Source organism: Hemitrygon akajei, chromosome 3 (genome assembly GCF_048418815.1).
Source record: "Hemitrygon akajei chromosome 3, sHemAka1.3, whole genome shotgun sequence".
Classification (NCBI taxonomy): domain Eukaryota; kingdom Metazoa; phylum Chordata; class Chondrichthyes; order Myliobatiformes; family Dasyatidae; genus Hemitrygon; species Hemitrygon akajei.
In genome coordinates, this window is record NC_133126.1 from 180,550,974 (window position 1) to 180,562,997 (window position 12,024).

The 12,024-nt window shown below is 39.7% G+C and overlaps 1 long non-coding RNA gene across 1 annotated transcript in view; it reads right to left on the reverse strand.

Moving 5' to 3' along the window:
* Nucleotides 1-4,445, reverse strand: part of LOC140725700 (uncharacterized) — a 30,506-nt gene extending 26,061 nt beyond the window's left edge. The window contains exon 1 of the long non-coding RNA XR_012098420.1: nucleotides 4,299-4,445. This is a non-coding gene — a long non-coding RNA (uncharacterized lncRNA). The remainder of the gene's footprint in view (nucleotides 1-4,298) is intronic.
* Nucleotides 4,446-12,024: the final 7,579 nt, after the last annotated feature.

The following is a 12,024-nucleotide window of genomic DNA, read 5'->3' on the forward strand; positions in this document are numbered from 1 at the left end:
AGAGATTAAAGGGTGGTATTACTAGTCAGGGAAAATGTTACAACAGCTCGTCTAGTAAGGCTTTGTGAGTAAAACTGAGGGATAAGAAAGGGATGACCACGTTAGTGGGGTTATGTTGTAGACTGCCCAACAGTCGGTGGGAATTAGAGGAGCAAATTTGTAAAGAGATCATAAACTGTTGCAAGAAACATAAGGTTGTGATAGGTAATTTTAACTTACCACATTTTGACTGAGACTCCCATACTGTAAAAGGGCTGGATGGGAAAGAGTTTGTCAAATGAGTTCAGGGAAGTTAACTTAATCAGTACATAGAAGTTCCAACTAGAGAAGAGTGTGATGCTAGATCTTCTATTAGGGAATGTGATGAGGCAGGTGATATGAGTTTGTATAGGGGAACACTTAGCATTTTGTCATCGTAATGCCATTAGTTTCAATGTAATTATGCAAAAAGGTACGTCTGGTCATTGGGTTGAGATTCTAATTAGAGAAAGGCCAATTTTGATAGTATTGGAAAAGGTCTGGGAAGTGTGAATTGGGGCAGGGCGTATGTAAGTGGGAGGCCTTCAAAAGTTAAATTTTGAGAGTACATAGTTTGCACGTTCCTATCAGAATAAAAGGCAAGGATAACAGGTTTGTGGAACCATGGTCTTTGAGCGATGTTGGGGCCCTGGTTAAGCAAAAAGAGGTGCATAGCAGGTTTAGGCAGGCAAGAACAATTTAGGTTCTTGAGTTTAAGAACTGCAAGAGAACATTTAATAAAGAAATCAGGAAGGCTGAAAAAGGCATGAGGTTGCTATAGCAGACAAGGTGAAGGAGAACCCTAAGGACTTTTACAGCTACTGTACATTACGAGCAAAAGGATAGCAAGGGAAAAAATTGGCCCTCTAGAAGACCAGAGTGGCCATCTATGTGTAGAGATGGAGGAGGTCTTAAATGGATTTTTTGACTCTTTTGTAGTTTGGAGACAGACGCAGTCTATAGATGTGAAGCAATGCAGCAGTGAAGTCATGGGCCCTTTACAGATTACAGAGGATGAGATGCTTAATGTCTTGAGGCAAATTAGGGTGGATAAATTCTCAGGCCCTGACAGTGTGTTCCCTTGGACCATTTTGCAGGCTAGTTTTGAAATTGTAGGGACCCTAATGGAGCTATTTTAAACCTTAGCCATAGGTGAGGTGCTGGAGGATTGGAGGTTAGCTCTGTTGTTAAGTAAGGCTCTATGAATAAGCCAGGAAATTATAGGCCAGGGAGTCTGGCATTAGTAGTGGGAAAGTCATTGGATGTTATTCTGAGGGACCAGATTTGCAAGTATTTGGATAGACAGGGACTTTTAAGGATAGTCAACATGTCTTCATGCATGGTAAGTTGTATCTAGCAAATTTTACAGTTTTTCAAGGAAGTTACCAGGAAAATTGAAGGCAAAACAGTGCATTTGTCTACATGGAACTTTAGCAAGGACTTTGACAAGGGCCCACATGAGAAGTTAGTCAAGAAGGTTCAGTTGCTTGGTATTCAAAATGAAGTGGTAAATTGGGTTGGTCATTGGCTAAGTGGGAGAAGCCAGAGAGTGGTAGTAGATGATTGCTTCTCTGACTGGAGGCTCATAACTAGTGGTGTGCCATAGGGATTGGTGCTAGGTTTGCTGCTGTTTGTAGTCTATATAAATGATCTGGATGATAATGTAAACTGAATCAGTAAATTCAGCGATGGCACCAAGATTGGGAGTGCTATGGACAGCGAGAAAAACTTAATGCTTGTGGCAGATCTGGATCAGCTGGTGAAGTGGACTGAAAAATGGCAGATGGAATTTAATGCAGGCAAGTGTGAGGTGTTGAACTTTGGAAGGACCAACCAGGGTAGGTCTTGCATGGTGAGCAGTAGGGCAATGAGGAGTGCGGAAGAGCAGAAGGATCTGGGAATATAGATCCATAATTCCTTGAAAGTGGCATCGCAAGTAGGTAGGATTGTAAAAGTTTTTGGCACATTGTTCTTAAGTCAATGTATTGTGTGCAGGAGTTGGGATGTTATGTTGAAATTGTAGATTTCGATTATGCCTAATTTAGCATAGTGTGTCCAACTTTGGTCACCCCCCCCCCCCCCCCCGGGAAAGATGTAAATAAGATTGAAAGAGTGCTGAGAAGATTTACAAGGTGTTGCTGGGTCTTGAGGACCTGAGTTGTAGGGAAAGGATGAATATGTAACGACTTGACTTTATTCCTTGGAACGTAGAAGATTGAGGGGAGATTTGATAGAGGTATACAAAATTGAGGGGTATAGATGGGGTAAATGCAAGCAGGCTTTTTCCACTGAGTTTGGGCGAGACTACAACTAGAGGTCATGGATTAAGGGTGAAAGGTGAAGTGTTTCGGTGCATTACGAGAGGGAGCTTTTTCACTCGGTGGTGTGAGTGGAATGAGCTGCCAGCACAAGTGGTGGATGCAGGGGGTTGATTTCAACGTTTTAAGAGAAATTAGTTAAGACACGTGGACGGGAGAGGTTTGAGGGCTATGGTCCAGGTGCAGGTCAATGGGACTAGACAGATCAATGGTTTGGAATGGGCCTGTTTCTGTGCTGTGGTGTTCTAAGACTCTGAATTAGATTAAAGTCAGAAAATGAATTTGTTTATGACATTAAAGCATAATGATGTGTTTTTTTTTGGTGCAATATTTTGGGAGTGACGGCTGGTTTTACTTTTTACCCATGTAGATTTGGTAATCTTGAGAGTTGTGCAGGAACGAATACTCCCAATATCCCTGTCCACATACATATTTTGTGCTTGGTCATCCTGGTCCCAGTTTTGATGTCACTGGTGACTAGTTTTGGAATTTGATAAAATGTGATGAAGTTTGTAATGTTCACTATTATCTCCAGTAAAGCCTCCACCACTATCCCATTTTACTCGTTTTTTTAATATAAACCATTAAGTCCATCTGTGGAAACATTTGCCTGGTTTTACTCAGCACTAGTGCCTGCTTAAATGTCTGATTCCCCCCACCCCCCCCCCCCCCACCTACTTGTTAATTTTTTTTCTGATCTTAAGTTGGGGAAATTGCTAATGTTTGATTCCTTTAACTTTGTTTGACAAGCTCTCTGAGGCAGTCTGTAGAGTTTGACTGTCACTTGTGTCCACTCTAGTTCTGGGTTTTTGACAGTCAGGTGAGGCTCCCAAGGGATTGGCAAACACTGCCACAGATGAGGTAGAAGATGCTTGAAGGCAGATGTGAGACTACAGTGCTTTTTCCACTGTGTTTCTGAGGAAGAGACTTAATCCTGTTCTGTTTATGGTGGCCCTTAGGATGTTATTGCTGGGGTATATTCATTGGTGAGCCTTGGACTGGATCAACTGCACGAAACTGAGAATGGAACAGTCCCGCAATCATTACTGAACGTCTGTACTTCTGACCAAATGGAAGCAAGATCACTGAAATCACCTCACTGCTTGAATGAACGCATGCAGCCATGACCTGGGACTAAGATTATTAACTTTTTAAGTAATGGAAACTATTTTCATTTGTGTGGCTTTGGCTACTAGATTCTTTTCCATCTCCAGCATCTGTAAATCTCTCAAAGCTAATGCCCATAAGTTTTAATTTTCTCAGGACACCATGTCAAATTATATTTTTATCACCTTGTCTTACTAGATTTCATCAGAGGGAGTTGTTTGTCCATGTTTTGGCTTAGGATGTAGTTAAGTCTGGAGCAAAGCCAGTTGGAGGAATTGGTAAGCAGGTTATTAGGAAATGTTGTCATCTCATTAATGACATCATTCTGATTTTTGGGTAATGATTTGGATTTGTCCTGTTTATGGACAGGATAACTTGGGCAGATTTTCTTAGATGGCAAAATGACAATATAGTAGTACACCAGACAGCTTGGCTTGAAACTCAATAGTGCTGGAGCTATGAATGCTGTCTTTCTGCATTATCACTCAAAGAGTTGAACTGCATGTGCATGTAACAAGAGTGTTTTGGACCTCCAGGTGGTCCACAGCAGGGGTAATAAGTTCGTGGCCTAAGATAGAAGGAGATGAGTTATACAGCTCTCATTACATGCACGTGCAGTTCAACTCTGAGTGAAAATGCAGAAAGTTTGAAGTTAATAACTCATCTCCTTCTACCTTAGGCCATGAACTTATCAATCATCCCAAGCTGTGGACTTCTTATGGAGGTCCAAAACGCCGGCTTCTACAAAGAAGGGATCCATATGCTCCACAACCGCTGGACTACGTGTGTAAATGTAGGAAAAATAAATGTGTTAGTTTTTCTAAAATTGACTCCTACCTTAAGCCACGAACTTACCAATCAGCCTTCGTATAATGATCTTTCATCTGAGGGAGGACAGTCAGTGTTTTTCTTGCAGTTTTGTCCAGGGGAGCCTCTGATGAGGATCTTCGGATTTGATCCCTTCCCATTAAACCATTCTGTCAACTGTGTGGCATCTGCCACTGACTGAGGGTGTCGAACAACGTGTGATGTTGGCTGAAAGGTATCAGGCTCTCACTGATACACCCCACTTTTGGCGTATGCCGTCAGATGTTAGTGATGGTTTGAAGACTTGAATTTTGCTGAGTGCACTATTGTCACATCTCATGCCTTGATTGATTCCAGGTTACCACCTAGTTTTATGCTGAATTGATTTTATAGTTACACATGCTAGACTATAACATCTGCTCCATAATAACAAAGTCAAATTCAATGTTACAAACGACTATTTCAATTTTCTATTAACCGCTAATGTCTGATCCCATAGTTATTCATCAAATATTGTAACATTGTAAAGATGATTTCAATGAAACTAATTATAGTAATCCTTTGGCTTATCCCATTCTTCTCTAAAACTTTCATTCACTGTTCCATCTTCCCTATCTATCAACCATCTGCAGATGACCTAGATTGTGTCAGTTTTCCAGTGTGTCATTGAAAGCATAAATGCTTTTTATTTACATTGTGTTTTTGTTTATGCCTTTTCTGTCCAACTTCTCTAACCGTCAGCTCCTAGCCTCTGTTTCTTGCTGCTTGTTTAGTTTCCACTCCTTTCTCGTCTCACTTTAGTCTCTTAGGAGCTAAACTCTAGAGTTTGCCACCACAAAAATTCACATTTTCTTTTGTCATGGGCCTGATGGGCTGAATGGTATTCTATGCCAGCTGTCAGACCAATATTATTCCAGTAATTCCCCATAACCCGTTGTCTCTCACCCCCTCTCTCTCACCCCCTCTCTCTCACCCCCTCTCTCTCTCACCCCTCTCTCTCTCACCCCTCTCTCTCTCACCCCCTCTCTCTCTCACCCCCTCTCTCTCTCACCCCCTCTCTCTCACACCCCTCACCTGAATTTCCTGCTACTTATGTCAGCAACCAATTCAGATATCAAGTCATCACTTTTATTGTCATTTTGACCGTAACTGCTGGTACAGTACACAGTAAAAATGAGACAACATTTTTCAGGACCATGGTGTTACATGACACAGTACAAAAACTAGACTGACCTACGTAAAAAAAAACAACAACACAGAGAGACCTACACTGGACTGCATAAAGTGCACAAAAACAGTGCAGGCATTACAATAAATAATAAACAGGACAATAGGGCAAGGTGTCAGTCCAGGCTCTGGGCTCTGGGTACAGATATTGGCTGAGAGAAGAAACTACTACACCTAGAGGAAACATGCACAATGATGGAGAATGCTCAAATTACAGGCATCATCAGAGGTCAGGAATGATTCCAGGTTGCTAAAACAGAGAGAGAGCAGGACTATCTTCTATGTATCCAAATGTAAATCCTCCAAAATCACCTCTGACCAAGCTTATGTTACTTTGAGATGAGATAATTTCATAGACATGATGTTTTTTTTTCTGATTAACCCTTTGCTATCTACCTTGAAACTTAATAAAAATGTTAGATGACATGCAAGTGGAAGAAGATGTACAAACGTTTGTATTATAAAATAAATATAGTGCTTTATATTTTTAATCCAATAACCTTTTAAATCAAGACCATTAAGAAATTGTAAGTTTTAAGTTCAAAAGTCTAGTATTTTTCTATTTAAACAGTTAGGTTTGGCCCTACAGGAGGAGGTCATTCACTTTTTCCTCAGCGACGTGGGAAGAATATTCGCCTGAATGCATTGGATTGAGAATACTTATTCACTTGGAAAATTTAAATTTGATGCTTTGATTTTTATCCTCCCTAACAAGTTGGGTTTAAAACAAATGTTTTAATGTGATAAATTGGACTTGTTCTCAGTGTTTTTAAGCAAAAGTTAAGGTTATTTAAAAAATCACAATGCAATTGTTGTATCTATCTTTTATACACTAGCTTTGTCTCTTTGTGGGATTAGTAAATTGTTCACTCTCTCCTATTTTGCTAATATCAACTTTGAGAGAGCCAAATGTGATAGAATGGAAATCATGTAAATATTTTAGCAGAATCATAGAGTGGAATAAACAGTCAATGCTTTGGGCAGAAATGCTTTTATCAGTGATCAGCAAATGAGTTACTAAATTCATCCAGTATTTTGTGCATGTTGGTCAAGATTTCCATCATCTGCAGAATCTCTTCTCTCCATGTAAATATTTTACATGGTTTTGAAAGTGGGTTTTCATTATTAATGTTATATTATTCAAAGACAATGATAAAGGAATATCAGATCAATGAATGAAGTGAGTGCTATCCTCAATGTATATTTTGTTCCCTTGTAAGAGGACAGTGTACGGAGCAGATAGTCTGGACTTAGTTCTGGAACACAGAGCTGATGTTGTACTTTAATATTTGTTTTGTGCATTTAGAGTTGTAAATCTATCTCGGCATGGTGATGATGTCAGTAGATATGGATGGGAGTTTGCTACCCTAAGGATTCTTGTCATCGCTAATACTGCCTTGGGCTGTTGCATCTTTTGCAGTGGTGAGAGTTAGCTTAAGGGTTAACAGACAGGTGCATTTTTATAAATGTAACATTAGAAATGTATAGGACCAAAGTGATGAATCTTTTTGAGAGTGTGTTCAAATTGGCAATAATCTTAAAAAAATTATCTTGCATGTCATTGTAATTTTGAGCAGAGATTGAATGAATTATTAATAAAATTATGGGTTTTTTTAAGGAAAAGGGATGAGTCCTGTTGCTTATTTATGTGCATTGTTTTATTAAAAATATAACAGATGTTGAAATAAAACTTTGAAAATCTTAAAATTATTAATATTAATATTTTAAAATAATATCAGATCTAAATAGTTTTGTTGAAATCACTGTTTACTATCTAAATAGTAACATGTCCACCACGTCTGCAAGGATTTCAAAATGTATCATCCAACCTTGTGTTCTTGCAACTATCTATCTCGCACCAAGCCAGCATGAGATGTTTCCTGAGAAAGCACCTCACTGTTCTCGGTTTGAAAAAAAATAATTTATTGCTTCATTTAGCAGGAGGTATAATCATTGTGTATCTTTTTATTATGGGCAGGGCTTAAAGAATCAATGGGCATGCCACAAGCCAACAAAATTTTTGCACGTCCCATCTTGGGTAGGTGGGCCATAGGTTCACCACCCTGGTATAGGATGTTGCAGTTGTCAGTATGACAGATTGCTTTGCAAGATTGACCATCTTTCATCCCATGATTTATTAATATGAAATGATGAGCTTCAAAGGAACCTAAACTGTTCCACATTACTCATGTGTCAATTCTCTAGCCTTTAAATATCTTTGCTTCCTGTTTCAGAATCCTTCCTGAATAGCTGGATGAATTATGGAGTGATTGGGCATGCAGAATAGACTTGAATATTGTGGGTTGCAAAATATTTTTAGGAGTATCAGGCAGGAGCAGGAAATCCTCAGATTTGTAAAATTGTTTGAGATACAGTGTGAAACACTGGCAACAACGAGATGCACTGTCCAATGATCCATCTCTTTAACCCTAGCATAATCATAGGACAACTTACAATGACTAATTAACCTCCTAACCAGTGTGCCCAGAGGAAATGCACACGCTCACAGGAATAATGTATAAATATATTGCAGACGGTGTTGGAATTAAACTCTGAACTCTGACGTCCCGAGCTGTAATAGTGTCGTGCTAACAGCTAAGCTACCATGAAGCCCCATAAAATTGGCTTTTTCTTTATTCTGATCCTGCTTTTTGGGTAGGATGCAAAGCAATATTATGATTCTCAGGAGTTGTTTAAATATATTTCTCCAGAAGTGAAGTCTTTGAAAACGTGTATCATATTTGTAAACAAGGGTCAGCTTTCTTGGGATTAATGGAAAGCATAGACCACCTGTTGTTAGGTGATGAATGGACATCAAAAATGCCACCAATGAGGGATAAATGAATGTGGTCAGATTTGATGTTGAATTCAGCTGGATCACTCCCGCTTCATAATCACATCTGAATGGCCTTGTCTTGCACTTGGAGTGAACAACATAAATCAAAGATGTCAAGTTCACTTCTGTGCTGAATTAACTGATCATTTCTGCCACAGTGATCGGGGAAATGCAGTTGACATTGGTGTAGCCCTGAGTAGTAGAAGGAGAGGGGGTGGAGAGACTTGTCCTCCTTTAATTGCCATCTAATCCTATCTAGAAAATAACTCCATGAATGAGTCAGTTATTGGTATGCCAACCTTATTAAGTGGATTTGTACCTGAATGAAGTTGGCCAATGCCTGCTAAACTGTGACCCAGCAGAAGAGGCGAATGAGCTAAAGTGGAATTTTTTTTAAAGTGATTGATTAAGTAATAATTTTATCTGTAAGGCAGTACAGTAACTACTTTCATAAATGCTTCTTTCATGACCAAGTGCTAGAACAATGTGCATTTAAAAAAAAAATTAAGGTGTTTGGGAGTGAGGGCAATGTTAGCATATGGCACAATGTGTAGCAAAAGAAAAACTATCATGCAAAGAAAAAATCCCGAAATGGAAACCTTCAGAAAGTGAATTATTGAGTGCTGTGAAAAGTGTAGCCCTCCAGGTCTTAATTATGACTCTCCAGAGAAAATCTCATAAGTTTTGGGTTTGACTGAGGAGTCATGGCAATAATATAATGTTCAACCTCAGCAAATAAATGTGTTCTCACTGGCCTTCTTGTAACAAAGCTATAAATTAATAAGGAATAAAAGCAATTGTTTTAAAATCTTGCAAAATAAGAGTTTTTGATAAGATGAGGGCGTTGCGAACTAGGCTGGTGTTTACTGTCTGTGCCTAACCAACGATCTGCTAAATGCAATAATATCTGCCAAGCTAAATGGTGTCTGTGTTCTGATGAGTGTTTATAGAGTCATAGAGAGGTACAGTACAGAAACAGGTCCTTCACCTGCACCGGGATCATAGCTCTCCATATCGCTACTATCCATGTACCTATCCAAACTTCCCTTAAATGTTGAAATTGAGCTCGTACACACCACTTGTGCTGGCAGTTCATTCCACAGCCTCACAACCCTCTGAGTGAAGAAGTGTCCCCTCATTTTCCTCTTAAACTTCTCACCTTTCACCCTTAACCCATGACCTCTGATTGTTCTCCCACTCAATCAAATTACAATTACTTCATTCTGGCAAGAAAGTTCAGGGTAAACTTGGTATCAAAGTACATGTGTGTCACCTTGTATAACTCTGAGATTTGTTTTCTTGCAAGCATACTCAATAAATTGAATAACTATAATAGAATCAATGAAAGACCCACACCAAACAAGATGGTCAACCAACGTGCAAATGCAAAAGTAAAAGTAATAATAATAATAAGTATCAAGAACATGAGTTGAGTGCTAAAAAGTGAGTCCATAAGTTGTGGGAACAGTTCAGTGATGGGGCAAGTGAAGTTATCCCCTCTGGTTCAAGAGCCTTTGTAATAACTATTCCTGAACCTGGTGGTGTGGGTCCTGAGGCTCCTGTACCACTTTCCTGATGGGAACAGTGAGCAGAGAGCATTGCCTGGGTGACTGGGGGGGGGGGGGGGGGCGGGGGGGGCCCCGATAATAGATACTGCTTTCCTGCAACAACATTCTGTGTAGATATGCTCAGTGGTGGGGAGGGCTTTACTCCGCTACTTTTTGTTGGATTTTCCATTAAAGGGTACTGGTGTTTCCATACCAGGCATGATACACCCAGGTAATGTACAGTACTATCCACTACACGTCTATAGAAGTTGTCGAAGTTTTAGATGTCATGCTGAATCCTTGCAGACTTCTAAGGAAGTAGAGGTGCTGCTGTACTTCATAATTGCACTTGCATGCTGGGCCCAGGACAGGTACTCTGGAATTCAAAGTTGCTGACCCTTCCACCTCTGATTCCCCGATGGGAACTGGGTTAGGGGACCTCCAGCTTCCTCCTCCTGAAGTCAATAATCAGCTTGTTGTTCTTCCCGACATTAAGTAAGAGGATGTCGTCGTGGCACCACTTAGCCAGATTTTCAGTCTCCTTCCTTATATGCTAAATCTTCACCACCTTTGATTTGGCCAACAATAATGGTGTTGTTAACAAACTTAAATATGGTATTGGGCCGTGCTTTGCCTCACAGTGTCTGTTTAATAGTCAAAATTTCTGATACAATCTTTCATGTAATAAATTCAGTCTACCTCAAGCTCATGCCTTTGAATTAGTATTAAAGACTCTGAACACAAATTAACGAAATATGTTAGAATTTCAGGCAATTGTGTATTGTAGATTTGTAGATTAGGAGGCAGTAATTCAACTTGCTTTCATGTGTTGATTATTTGAATAAGTAGTCATGCTTAGATCTGGATTTGTGCTTTTTTTTCCTGTGATCCTGCAGATTTCTCATTTTGTTCCATATTACTTGGGAAATGTGCTTTCATCACACTTTTGGACAAAATGTTCTGGATACTGAACTGGGGAGGAAAAAAGTCTTGACAGCTCTGGATCAAGTGATATTAAGTTGACAGAATCAGAATCTGGTTTAGTATCACCAGCATATGTTATGAAATTTCTCAACTCAGCAGCAGCACTACAATGCAATACATGATAATACAGATTAAAAAGTGATGTAGTGTTCAGTGTCCATTTGGGAATCAGATTAGCAGAGGGGAAGAAGCTATTCCTGAATCACAGAGAGTGTGCCTTCAAGCTTCTGTACCACCTTCCTGATGTAACAATGAGAAAAAGGCATATCCTTGGTGATGGGGTACTTAATAATAGACACCACATTTCTGAGGCACCACTCCTTGATGTCTTGCATATTTTGGAGGACAGTACCCAAGATGGAGCTGACTAATTTTACAACTTTCTGTAGCTTCTTTTGATCCTGTGCAGAAGCACCCCTTCCCCAATACCAGACAGTGATCCAGCCTGTCAGCATGCTCTCCACAGTACATCTATAGAGGTTTTTGAGTGTTTTAGGTGACAAACCAGATGATCTCAAACTCCTAATGAAATATAGCTGCTGCCTTGCCTTCATTAGAGCTGCAATGATCTGTTTGGATTCAGAGATTTTGACACTCAGGAGCTTGAAATTGCTCACCCTCCCCTCCCCACTTCTAATCTCTCTGAGGATTGGTTTGTGTTCCCTCATCTTGCCCTTCCTGAAGTCCACAATGATCAACTCAACTATTATAAGTAATAGTTATTTACAATCAAAATGTCATTGCCTCAATCTCTGAAAGGTCACATTAGTTCCAAGGTAAATCACTTCCACCCTCACTCTTCTCCTGAGTAAGTATCCTTAAAGTGACCTCAATATTTGACCTGAGGTTTAACCAATGATTTATAAAGTTCTATCATGATTTATACTTTTTAAAATATGTTCCACTCTTCTTTGGAAAACCACAGACCACCAATGCACTTTTTAACCACCTTATCTACAACCTCTGCTCAATTAAAAGCATGGATGAAAATGTTCAAAGGTTCATTTATTATCAAAGTATACAACTCTGAAATTCTTCTTTTCTGGGTAGCCATGAAAACAAGAAAGAAAAGAAAGGCAGCACAATCATCTATCCCCACTTCCCCCCCCCCCCCACACACACACACACAAAAAAAGAACAAAAGTGGAACAGGCACATCAACCCCCAAATCCCTCCCGCA